A 14,540-nucleotide genomic window follows, 5' to 3' on the forward strand; every position below is an offset into this window, starting at 1 on the left:
TATATATATATATATACATATATATATATGGGTATATATTATATATATATATATATATATATATATATATATATATATATATATATAATATGAGGGAATATTATTCCAAACTTACAGGGAAAAATAAAATTTGGAAATACTAAATCAAATTTCACAAAGTATAATATATATATATATATATTAGAAAAAAACCACACCTTTTATCAATTCAATAATGAAAAATTAAATTATACAATCTAGAAAATTACATATAGAAATATTAAATATAAGATAAAACATATAACGATGATTAAGTAATGTGCAAAATAATAAATAAACCAAATATATACGTTTTATTTATTATTTTGCACATTGCTTAATCATGGTTATATGTTTTATCTTATATTTAATATTTCTATAATATGTAATTTTCTAGATGGTATAATTTAATTTTTCATCATTGAATTGATAAAAGGTGGGTTTTTTTTCTAATTTATATATATATAATGGGTAATAAAACAAATGGTTTACACCTGGTAGCTTACTGGTAAAGAATGGTCACATTCACAGTGATTGTTAGGTATATGGCAAATGAAAGATGGAAGATGGAATATATGAGAATTTATTATTGATCACAACAATTGTTTCGACACATCTATCATCGATTCTTCATGGGTGGGACACTCAACAACTGGTTCAGAAGTATCCAGTGGTGCAGATGTGTCTCGTCAGGTGATAAATAAATACAACTCATTAAAATAACTGTTCCGCAATGTAACTTCCCATTTTGTAGAAAGAAAAGCAGCCAGATGGAGGAAAGATCAAAAATAAAATCACAGATGGCAAAAAGAGAAACAAACATGCAATCCAGCAAGAAAAGTATTTTCGTCATCTGTGATTTTATTTTTGATCTTCTATATAAATGAAGATATTTCCTCTGTCTGGTGCTATTTTTTCTACAAAATGAGAAGTTACATTACGGAACAGTTATTGTAACGAATTGTATTTATTTATCACCTGATGAGATACATCTGCACCACTGGATGCTCTTGAGCCAATTATTGAGTGTCCCACCCATGAGGAATCGATGATAGATGTGTCGAAACAATTGTCGCGATTAATGATAAATTCTCATATATTCCATCTTCTGTCTTTCATTTGCCATATATTTCAAGAGTGTCTGTGTGGTAAGTAGCTTGCTTATCAACCACATAGTTCCGGGTTCAGTCCCACTGCATGGCACCTTGGGCAAGTGTCTTCTACTATAGCCTCAGGCCAACCAAAGCCTTGTGAATGAATTTGGTAGATGGAAACTGAAAGAAGCCCGTCATATATGTGTGTTCCTCTCCTCCAACTAATGCGAACCATCAAAATTGTTGATGGCCCATCTGGTGTATGAGGGAATTTTACACTGCTGCCCTCAACTATGTCACGTTGAGCCATTGGTTTGTTTGGTATTGAGAATAGGAGAGTGTCCAGTTTCTTTTTCAAGACGTCCATATGTATATACATTATTTACATTTGACGGATATTTGTCCTCATCTTCTTTGTTGCTAACACAACATTTCAGCTGATATACCCTCCAGCCTTCAACAGGTGTCTTGGGGAAATTTCGAACCTCATCAGCTTGGACTTCTTAATTTATCTATGTATTTATGCAATTATCCGACTTTGATTTGGGCACCAAGTTGCACCATTATATGTGTATATATGTTTTTTTATGTTATGTGTCCGCATGCTTATAATGGCTTATTTATGCCCTCTGTGTTTGATTTGTGTTGGTTTTGATGAGGAGTATTATTGACCTTGGAACTTGTCGATTTCAAATTAATACTTTAATTTAATTACTCAATAAATTGAGTCCTATGCTGTTGTTTCTTGAAAAGAGTTTACCTCTATAATTTTTCGTTATCTATACACACACACATATTTATATTTATATATATATATTTATAATATATTTACTTATACATTTGTACATATATGTAAATACATGTACATCTATATGCATACATATATACTAACATATGCACATATTTATGCATATATGCATGTATGTGTGTGTGTATATATATATACTAACATATGCACATATTTATGCATGTATATGTGTATGTGTGTGTATATATATACATATATGCATAATATATATATATATACATACATACATATATACATATATATGTGTGTGTGTGTGTGTGTGTACTATTAAATATGTTTTATATCCTTGACAAATGTTGGATATATATGATTTAACAAAGTGGAAGTAAAATTAATGTGTTTCTATGACGTACTTTGTGAGACTCCAAAACGCCCTCTCAACAACTTCTACTGACCCTCATCTCAACCAATGCACTACTCTTTATAAGAGTTTGAATAGTCCATTCTTCCAATCCCCCAGGGGTGTCAATGACTCTCACCACAACAATATGCAAGGTCAGACGTCTGTGTCTCCTTTATTCTCATACACAAATTGTGCTCTAAACTAATAGTTAAGGAGAAATAAAACACTGCTTCCATTTTATAATTTGATACTTTTTCTCTCCTCTGTGCATATGTATATGAATGAATGTGTTGTAACTGTGTGGGGTTGTGGATATGTAACTTTATATCTGTCATGTATGTGTGTAGTTATTCACATATGATGTGCATGTCTGTGTGTATGAGGGAGAGAGAGGGGGGAGAAGTATGTATCTGTGCATATCTAAGAGTACATAAGTTTTTATGCAATTAAGTGAGGCAAGTGAAATTGAAATCAAATTTGATGACTGGCATCCATGCTAGTGGAGCACTAAGAGCACCATCCGAGCATAATCGTTGCCAGAGCAGCTAACTGGTATCCGTGCCAGTGGCACGTAAAAAGCACCATTTGAGCGTGATCGTTACCAGCATCGCCTTACTGGCACTTGTGCCGGTGTGCAGGTGGCACGTAAAAAAAACACCATTTGGGTGTGGCCGTTGCCAGTACTGCCTGACTAGCCCTCGTGCTGGTGGCACGTAAAAGCACTCACTACACTCTCGGAGTGGTTGGCATTAGGAAGGGCATCCAGCTGTAGAAAGTCTGCCAGATCAAGATTGGAGCCTGATGCAGCCATCTAGTTCGCCAGTCCTCAGTCAAATCGTCCAACCCATGCTAGCATGGAAAGCAGACATTAAACGATGATCATCATCATCATTGATGAGTACATGAGAGATAAAACTTGCCTTGTACAGAAACTAGTCACAGCATTTTATCAAATACCTAGGAGAATCCTCAAAGGAAGTAGTAGATAGCTTCTGTTACCTAAATTACCTAATGAGTAGTGGATAAAAATGTTGTGAAAATATAGTTGCTAGAATATGAACAAACTGAGGGGAAATTTCAGAGAGTTATTACCTCTGTTGGTACCAAGTAGCCTATCTCGCAGAGTGACAGGCAGATTGTATGATGCTTGTGTATGGACAGCAATGCTACATGGTGATGAAACATGGACTATGAATGCAGAGGACATGTGAAAACTATAAAGAAATGAAGCTAGCATGTTTCACTGGATGTACAATGCCAGTGTGCATATACAACAAAGTGCAAATGTGGTGAGAGAAAAATTGGGTATAAGAGACATTAATTGTAATGTATGAGAAAGAAGACTACACTAGTTTGGTCATGTGATGTTTATGGGTGAGGACAGATGCATTAAAAAATATTTATCGCTAGATGTTGATGGAGTGGAGGTGCATGGCTTAGTGGTTAGGGTGTTGAACTCATGATTGTAAGGTTGTTGTTTCAATTCCTGGACCGGGCGATGCATTGTGTTCTTGGGTAAAACACTTCATTTTCACATTGCTCCAGTCCACTCAGCTGGCAAAAATGAGTAATCCTGCGACGGACTGGTGTCCCATCCAGGTGGGGAATTTCTATGCCACTGAAACCAGGAAACTAACCCTTATGAGCCTGGCATGGCTCGAGAAGGAACATTTAAGATGTTGATGGAACTTGTGGAAGGAGAGTCAGGTAGACATGTGACAAAGTAGTGAAGATCAACCTTGGGTTGATGAGCTTTGTGGAGGAGATAACAAAAGATCAAGCTGATTGGTAATTTGTCATGCTCAAGAAGACTCATGCATTTCAGCAAAAATGCAATCCTAGAAGCACATCATTAATATCTATACACCACACTCTATCTGAACCTATCAAACTTTCCACACAACTCATCTTCATAACTCCCAACCTTCCTTTGCCTTTCTATTGTACTATTTCCTCAGATGCTATAAAAATATAAGAGCAAAACTGCATATATTCCTTCCCCACTTTTCTGCTACCAGTGAACTGTGTCTTTGGAACTGCTTCCCTTGTCACCTATTCTGCACTCTCAACATCATTCCTTACCACTTTATTTTCTGTTGCATGCTCATTTCTCCTAAACATCCTCTCATATCTGCCATCAACACCCCACCCACCTTTTTTCCAGCTAACTATATCCATCTCTAAGTGCCTATGATCTCCATCTTTGCTACTTTGCATCTTCTCTCTCTCCTATATTTTACATTACATCATCCTCCTATTCTTATCTGTCCACAGTTTTATTATGCTTTGCCACTATCATCAACCCCTACTATGTGACTCACTTATCTTTCACCAAACTAAGATTTGCTATTTATTATGCCTCCATGTTCACCATTCACTTCTTCACTGCATTCACTTTTATCTCCATCTATCACCCTCCTTGCATATATTCAAGAACCTACCAACCAGCCAGACTTGATTCTGTCCCTATTCTCTCTTTATCCACCTTCATGTAGCTTGAAGTATGCCCTGATACTTTATCTTCCCCGTCTTTTCTTCTTTCCCGGCTGGAGTAACAATGTATCTCCTCTACAGCAAATATGTCCTTCTACCATGCTCTCAACTCTTGTTACAAACCCACCTCTCTCATTACTGTGGCACATCAAGATGTCTTGTCTTGCAAATTACTTAGTGACTTCATTCATGGCAATGTCACAAAAAAATAATAACTCAGTTCTCTCTGTAAAGTGGTTGGCAGTGGACAAGCAAAAGAAGGTTGCACTCAACACATTTGGTGGCAGTTGAATATATTTTTAAAAACAGTTTGACTTACCTCTGTATGACTTAAAGCTTCATGGGCACATAGGATGCATCCGTCTCATTAGATATTAGACCCAAGTATTCACTTATTTTATCGACCTCAAAGGAATGTAAGGCAAAACCAGCCTCAGTAGAATTTGAACTCAGAATGTAAAGATGAACAAAATTCCACTAAGCATTTTCCCTGGTGTGCTAACGACTCTGTCAGTAGCATCACACTACATTCTCATTAACTTGGTAAATAGATGGTTTTCACAAAGGTCACTAGTATCCTTAACACTATTAATGTGGAAATCAGTCATACTCACTCAAAATTTTATTACTGCAAACAGTACAAAGCAGTTTTATATACCAGTTTATCTTTTGTTGAGATATTTCCCATTAGAACTATCTTTTGTGAGTTATGTCTCATGTTTATTATGAGGTGATAGGACTTGCAGAAAATAGCAATTCTATTTTTTGATGGATAACTAACATCATTAGGGGGAATGACCTTGGAATTTAATCATACAATCAATGAGTTAAACCTAACAGTATATTTGACTAGATCCTTATTAACTTGGTTAATGAATGTTTAATACAATGTTCAGCAGTATAATTAAATGTAACATCATATCTGCCTAAAACCAACAACTTGATTAATGAATGTTTGTCACAATGGTCAGCAGTATCATTAAATCTAACAATGTATTTGAGTAGATCCTCCTTAACTTGATTCATGAATGTCTTTTTCACAATATTTCTCCAACATGATACAGTTCTGTGAACTCAATTTTTGTGATTCAGCAGAGTAGCCAGTGGTACATTTGGTCTTCTCAAAATGTCCCATAAATATTAATTTTTCTATTGTAAAATATTATCAACTGAAAGTCTGTATTCCTTCATCAATAATCCATTCATTATTTTATTCTTAAAGGTCATCAAGCTGGCAGAATCATTATCATGCCAGACAGAATTCTTAGTGGCATTTCTTCCGGTTTTACACTCTGAGTTCAAATTCTACCATTGTCGACTTTGCCCCTCATCCTTTCTGAAGACGATAAAATAAGCACCACAGTTGAGCATTGAGGCCAGTGTAACTGACTAATATCCTCCCTCAAAATTTCAGGAATTATGATTATAGTGAAAACAGTTATTTTACTCTTGAGAAGTACTTGTGAAACAATGGGAGTACAGCAGACAGATGTGCCTGTTAGAAATCTTTATTTATTCTTTCAAGAAAATTAATTCCAATTACAAAACATAAAAAAGAGTAAATGTCAAACATTTATTTTTTCAGTTAATGTTTCTGTTATTGTCCATTCCCTACAACTATCAGAACTGTTTCATAACAACCCTTATAGAGTAAAATTTTAATTCTTTCTCTGATGGAATGATCTCAAATAAATTAGAATTTGCATGCTGCCAGCCATGTGCATCTGCCTCTTGCTCCTCCTCCTCCTCATCATCATCATCATCATCTACATCGTCATCATCAACATCATCATAGTCATAATCATATCACATCCACTTTCCATGCTGGCATTGGATGGACAGGTTGACACAGTGTGGTGGTCATATGTACCCATTTGGCTCGGCTTCCATGGCTGGATGTTCTTATCACCTGCTGTTTTACAGAATTTACTGGCTGCATTTTTTTAGTGACACATGTGTGGCAAGACTATACTTTCTCCTTTCATTTGCCAATCACTCTAGAAGAGTGTGCCATATTATAGCCAAAGAAGCAAAATCAGCAACAATGGGGAGTTGAGCTCTTAAAATGCCATATATGATAGTGGGGTTTACAATGCCAATAAACATTATTTTTCTTGTTCATTAATTTTTAGATCCACTTCTATAAATGTAATTTCAAAACTTAACAGTTGTATTTGAAGTACCATGGAGTTATTTAAAATTGATGCACGTGTATACAAACATAGCATACACTTACACTCATACATACACATAAACATTCAAAATTCTGTGCAGTACAGTCTCTCTTCTCTCTCTCTCTCTCTCTCTCTATCTATCTATCTATCTATCTATCTCTATCTCTTTCTCTCCCTCTCCATACACACATAAGCCCATTTTAGTGAACTACATACTACAAATTTTCTCTAGCTCACCGCTCTCCCTCTCCTTTGCTGACTCTTTCTCTTTCTCACTACATGCACATAGTCATACACACACACACAACATATATACACACTGTACTGCACAACTTTATATCTAAATGCTGACACAACACAGTAAGATGAGAAATCAAAATAACTAAGCAACTTTTGCAAATGAATAAGAAAAACAAATCATTTGATCCTGGAATGGTTAGATTTGTATCTACGTTCATACATTCTTGACATATTAGAGGTAATGTAATAATTTAGCTGACAAGTGACATCATAACTTAGGTGTAATTATTATATCAAGACACCATAGACAATGTTTAAACAATTATTCAGTTGACTGGCCTGGGAGCCTGGGAGTTACACACAGTATAGAGTGAGGCATTGTTATTTTTAACTGGAAAATTTGAAAATGATAGTTTGAGTTGAAAGTTTGACCTTCTTTGACTGTATGTCATTGAACTGTCCTTTGTAAGTTTATACTTCAGTTTTACTTATACATACAACGGTCTATAGATGTCCTCTATCTCTTGTATTTTTTTAACCATATTAGTGTCCAGAAGGCATCTGATTTCCACAACAGAACATATCTTTTCCTTGTGGTCTTACACAACAATATCTGGCTGGTTGTGTTTTATCTTGGAGGCTGTTTTAATTTTTAAGTTGTACATGTGTATATATGTGTGTGTGTGTGTGTGTGTTCTTGTTGTGACTTCATGTGATGATTGTAAATAAACATCACAGTCATGCGAGCAATATCCTTCATTTCCAGTCTTCCTTGTAAACTGGTCAGGCCATAGCCATACCCTTGAGAAAATATTGCCTTGTTAAGAAACAAATCAGGGTTGGCAACCTGAAAGGTTGTGGAAAAATCTGCCTCAACAAATTTCATCTGAATGTTAAATGATGAAGATGATGTTCTTTCATACACACACACACATATACAGAGTCCCAATAGTCACTGATGGGTTTCAATTTTTAATAACTCCCTTAACTTTACAAATAAATGCATGAAATTTTGATACAATATAAAAGACATAATGGAAATTAATATACACAAGACAAATTTTGCAACACCACTACATTACATATGAAAAATGATATCGCTTAAATGGCAGCCATTTTCAGCTTCACACATCCATACCCTTTCCAAGACTTGCGCCTTAACACCCTCAAGAGTTTCAGACCCCACTTCTCTGATTTCTCTATTGATCTTCTCCTTCAGTTGCACCAGGGTCTCTGGTTTGTTGACGTAAACCTTCTTTGACAGGTATTCCCACAAGAAGTTTGGGCTAGTCAAGTCTGGGGAACATGATGGCCAGTTGATATTGCCATAGCAGAAGATTATTCTCTCTCCAAAGCACTGCTGTAGCAACTGCATTGTTTCTCTTGCGTTACGAGCAGTTGCCCCATCTTGCTGGCACCATGCATGAAGTCTACTTTGAATGGCCTTGAATGACTTCAAAAAACAAATTATATCATCATCATCATCATTTAACATCTGTTGTCCATGCTGGCTTGAGTTGGACAGTTTGACTGGACAGTCATGCTGGAAGGCTGCACCAGACTCCAGTCTGATTTGGCATGGTTTTCCACGGCTGGATGCCCTTCCGAATGCCAACCACTCTGAGAGTGCAATGGGTGTTTTTACATGCCACCAGCATGGGTGCCATTTGTGTGACACCGGGGTGCATTTATGTGCCACTGGCATGGATGCCAATTTGCATGACACTGGTATCTGCCATAACTGCAGCTTTGCTCAGCTTGATGGGTCTTCTCAAGCACAACATAATGCCAAAGGTCTTGGTCATTGCCTCTTTGAGGTCCAACACTCGAAAGGAACTCAGCCACTTTGCCTCTGTGAGGCCCATTGTTCAAAAGATGTTCTTTACATGCCACTAGCATGGGTGCACTTGGCTTGATGGGTCCTCTCAAGCACAGCACATCGCCAAAGGTTTCGGTCACCAGTCATTGCCTTTGTAAGGCTTTGTAAGTTCAACGATCATGCTTCACCACCTCGTCCCATGTCTTCTTGGGTCCACCTCCACCACAGGTTCCCTCCACAGTTAGAGATTGGTACTTCTTATGTATGTATGTACAGGGTTATGAAATTTTCCACTTTCAGAAATTGCCAAGAATGTCCACTAGTTTCAGGAAGCAGTCTTTAATTTGCCTTGACAGAAACTTGGATAATTTTTTAAAATTTAAAGGCTATACTTTCTTCTTAGTGAAAATAGCTGCTTCTCTGTATATTAGCTGAGATAAAAGTAGTTAACAATTTGAAAAACTTTAATCAGAATGCATACATGTGTGTGTGTGTGTGTGTGTCTCTAAACACTTATTGAGTATATGTGGAATTTTTCACTGGGAATATTTGTGTATGTATTTGTGCATATTTTTTGAGTTACAATAAATTTCTATGTAGGTATGTAGGTAGGTAGGAAGGTAGGTATGTAGGTAGGTATGTAGGTAGGTAGGTAGGTAGGTATGTAGGTAGGTAGGTAGGTAGGTAGGTAAACTCTGAAATGAAACTCTGAAGTCTATGTCAGTTCAGTTTACAAGAACTGTGATACTTGCCCACTAAACCAGGCACACATGGTTGGCTCAGTCATCTATGAGGTCGAGGTCACCTCTATACTGAAGGATAAAATACATTGGCTGGTGCAAAAGTGGCTTCAAAATGACATTCACATACCACCAGTCTTTTTCAAGCACATAGACAAAAGGTAAAGCCCAAAATTAGCAAGCTTTATCTGGAGCTTGAAGGGCAGTAGTATGCCATACACCATCAAGTGGAACACTGTACAGAGATCTAGTTCATTCATTAATGGGTCAAAAAAGTGCAGGCTTGGTATAGCTGAAAGAACACACACCCTTATCAGATCAAAGAATTTAACCAGCCTTCTAAACATGAGGTCAGAAATTTGTACAAGACATAGGCATCTCAACAAATTTCTGTTATTGAACTGGAAGACCAGATTAGAGACACTTTAATGCACTTTAGCATTTTCACCATTTGACTACCTTTACTATGTAGTTGGAAACATTTCACATGAACAATTCTCTTCATCTAACATGTTAAAGGAACATAACTTTTATACCCATTTTTCTTTAACACTTTCTTGTAATTTTACCTCATGATTTTTTTGTCTAGTTATTTTTCTTCCATTTCCTCACAGTGTGGACATGTAATTTGAAGCTGAACAATTACTAGACCATGCATAGTACACTGTACTAGTCTGTCTGATTACTGCACTATTGATCAGGAAATTTGAAGTAGCTCACTCTTGTATTCATTAAACAATTGTGTGTGTGTGTGTGTGTGTGTGTGTATGCATGTATGTATGTATGTATGTATGTATGTATGTAAATACACACACACACACACCATAATTGAGCAGAACATGTTGCAAAGTTCAGACTACAAGTAAACTCATGTAGTTGTCCAGTGGTTTCCAAGAGATTGAAAGAGAACACTCAGGAGAACCTCCAAGATCATAGGAAGATGACCGAGTCAAACAATTTGGACCAAGATTTGGAAGTGAACTGAGGCAAGCAATGTATAAGGGCATACGGACATCTGATAGTCTGGTCACCAAAGAAATAGACAATGCATATCATCATCATCATCATGTAACATCCATTGACCATGCTAGCACAGGTTAGACGGTTTGACCAAGACTGGTAAGCTGAGGGGCTGCACCAGACTCTGGTCTGATTTGGCATGGTTTCTATGGCCAGATGCCTTTCTTAATGCCAACCACTCTGAGCATGTAATGGGTGCTTTTATGTGCCACCGGTATGGGTGCTAGTTGCATGACACCAGTATCTACCATGACTATGATTTTACTTGACTTGATAGATCTTCTACTCAAGTATCATGAGTTATAATAATAATAATAATAATAATAATAATAATAATAATAATAATCCATGGATTGAATTATTATTATTAATACTTATTATTATTATTATCATTATTATTATTATTATAACCCCATAAAACTGCTATTGCCTGTTGGTATCCTTAGGCCATAGCCAACATAATAAAATAGCAGCTTTTACATGTGTACTCAAAAACATTTCCTCTAAACAAATCTAAAAGATATACATATATCTTTATTACAATCATATATATATATATATATATATATATATATATATATATATATATATATATATAATATATATATATATATATATATACATATATATATACATATATATATATAAAGGCCCATGGCCTAGTGGTTAAAGTGTTATACTTACGATCACAAGATTGTGGTTTTGATCAGCAAAATGCTTCATTTCATGCTGCTCCAGTCCACTCAGCTGTAAATGGGTAACCCTGCAACAGATTGACGTGTGTGTGTGTGTGTGTGTGTGTGTGTGTGTGTGTGAATGAGTAGTAGTGCAAAGCAATGTTGGAAAATATACAAACTTTATGTTCAAATATGTTTGGGATATTTCGACTTCTAAAGACAATTTCACTGCTGTTTTTACCATGGTGAAACAGTTCTTGCTTTAGGTAAAAAGGTGTAAGGACTGCATTATCAGTACAAATCAGTAAATAGCATTAAAAGATTTCTGATAATGCTAAAGCTTTCAGTTAGCTCAGAGTTGCTTCTCTCGGTATATGTTACTGAAGACACCTAAGAATCCAGAAATGCATCTAATGGTTCACAAAGGGCACTCTGAGCTGATAATGTTGTCCTTACACTTTTTGGCCTAAAGCAAGAATTTTTTCTCCACAGTAAGCTGCCATGAAATTACCTTTAGAATTTGAAATAAATTTGAACTAACCTGAAGTTTGTTTATATATATATATAACGGTGGATAAGGCTGGCCTATGGGATTACCCTAGATTTCATGTCCATAAAGCGCTTAGCTTTACAGCATAAGATCAAACCCCAAAACCTGTAGGTACATGGCCTCAGAGAGGTCATGTGTTCTATAGATACACTGTTCTATATATACTGATATACTGCTCTATAACTTAGAAGGTGCTTCTTTTTCAGATTCATGATTTACCAATGATATTTATATATAAGAAGCTTGCTTCCCAATCATATGATTCTAGGTTCAGTCTCAGGCTGACCAAAGCCTTGTAAGTAGATTTGGTTAATGGAAACTGAAAGAAGCCCATCGTGTGTGAGTGTGTATGTGTGTTTGTGTCAGTGTTTGTCCCCAACTCCACCCTGTGTCAACCAGTATTGATGTATTTACATCCCTGTAACTTAGCAGTTCTGGAGACAAGACTGATAGAATAAGTACCAGGCTTTAAAAATCTAAGTACTGGGGTCAATTCATTCAACTAAACTTCTTCAAGATAGTGCTACAGCATGGCCACAGTCTAATGACTGAAACAAGTAAATATGTGTGTATGTGTGTGTGGTGTGTGTGTGTGTGTGCATTTACCCAAAATGCATACACGTCTATACATACATACATACACACACACACACACACACACACATACACACACATACACACACGCACATACATACATACATACATACATACATACATGATGCCCATCCACTCATCACTGAGGAAGACCATTGCTGACCTTTAGGAACATTGTGTACTCTAGGACTAACTTATATTTTGCATTTGTGGCTCCATTAATGTCTAATGAGCCCTGCTCTTGACAAGCATATACAACTGCAGACATTGCAAACCAAGCTTTCCTCATTCACTACACCAGCAGTGCGCTTCCAAGCAGCACGCTTAAATTCTTCGTGTAGAATACATGCTCTCTCAAAAGTATTGACCCCTCCTTGACCAGCTTCCTCCATCTGTGGCAATGACAGGCATTGCTCTCCTAGTTAGTCTCCTACCTATCACAGGCCTTTAACAAGGACTTGACTCAGTCCTTAAAGCCTTGGTTTCTGCTAAGGTCTCTTTCTACTAACAAGTTCCCCATATAGTATCTGTTTAAGGATCCTGTTACTCTTCATTCTAATAAGGTGTTCAGCCCAATGTCATTGGTGCTTGTGCACCATCACCTCAATACTCAAGATATCAGCTTTCCTCAGGGCCTGTGTGTCTTGAGTTTATATGGTCCAGCCAACATTCAGAATGTGTTTCAGATATCTCTGATGAAAGCGTTCAAGGCCTTTTACATGACGTTTGCAGAGGGTCCATGTCTTACATGAGTATACCATGCACATGTATAGTATACAGCAATTTTTGTTTGCCTTGTGAAAGGAATCAGTTGCTCTCTGCAGCCTGAAAGATATTTCATCATCCAAGGAGGAAGAACAGCTGAGTGTGCTGCCCAGGTAGACAAACCTGTCTACACTTTCAGTATTGTTCCTTCAACCAAAATAGCTGGTTCTACATATGGATTTCCTGGTGCAGGCTGGAACATTACAACAATCTTGTCTGGGCTAATGCTGAGTCCAAATGCCTTACAAGAAGCAGAAATATGATTCATAAGTATTTGCATATCATCCACTGTATGACTGACTAAATCACAGTCATCTGCATAAAGGAGGTCACAAATAAGAGACTGGAAAAGTTTTGAATTGGCAGAAAATCAGCACAGATTAAAGAGGTAGCCAGAAGATTGATACCTGGCATACATTCCCAGAGAGCTAACCTTAGCAAAAGCATGAGTAAAAGCAGCAGCCAAGTACAAAGAAAAGAGAGTTGGAGCAAGGATGTCACACTGCTTGACACCATTCTCTACAGGAACGGATCCCACCATGCCACCACCAACATTGACTCAAGCCTCCATCCCATCATGAAATGCTTTAATTATAGAAAGAAAGTGATCCAGACATCCAAATTTGCCAAGTATTTTCCATATCAAGGCCCTATTCACAGTATCAAAGGCTTTGGTTAAATCAATGAATACCTGGACAAGATCCATATTCTGGTCAGAGCACTTCTCCTGCATCTGTCTTGCTGTGAAAATAATGTCCATTGCCCCTCTACCAGATCGGAAGCTACATTGAGATTCAGATAGGACATCATTTATGAGATACCCATTCAGGTGGGTAAGAAGAATATTTGCCAGAACCTTGCCAGCAGCTGATAGTAGGCCAATACCTCTATAGTTACCACACATTGTTCTGGCTTCTTTTCCTTTACAGAGAGGAAGAGAGATTTCATCCTTCCAGTCCTTAAACATTGCACCATCCCGCCAGACTATGCTTATAAGTTCATGAAGGGACTGTATGATGTAATCACCACCAAATCACAAGACCTCAGTACAAATTCCATCCCTTCCAGGTGCCTTACCAAGATTCAATTTACTTATTTATGTCATTACCTCATCTTTTGAGGGTGTGTAATTTAAGGATCAATGATAAATCTTTGTTGCATAGTATCAATCATTGTTTCATCCACAACTGACTCATGGTTTAGGA

At 36.9% G+C, this 14,540-nt stretch overlaps 1 protein-coding gene across 5 annotated transcripts in view; it reads left to right on the forward strand.

The window, feature by feature from the left end:
• Positions 1-14,540, forward strand: part of LOC115211809 (anoctamin-10) — a 251,375-nt gene that overhangs the window by 157,167 nt on the left and 79,668 nt on the right. The window lies entirely within an intron of this gene.

Source organism: Octopus sinensis, linkage group LG5, assembly GCF_006345805.1.
Source record: "Octopus sinensis linkage group LG5, ASM634580v1, whole genome shotgun sequence".
Classification (NCBI taxonomy): domain Eukaryota; kingdom Metazoa; phylum Mollusca; class Cephalopoda; order Octopoda; family Octopodidae; genus Octopus; species Octopus sinensis.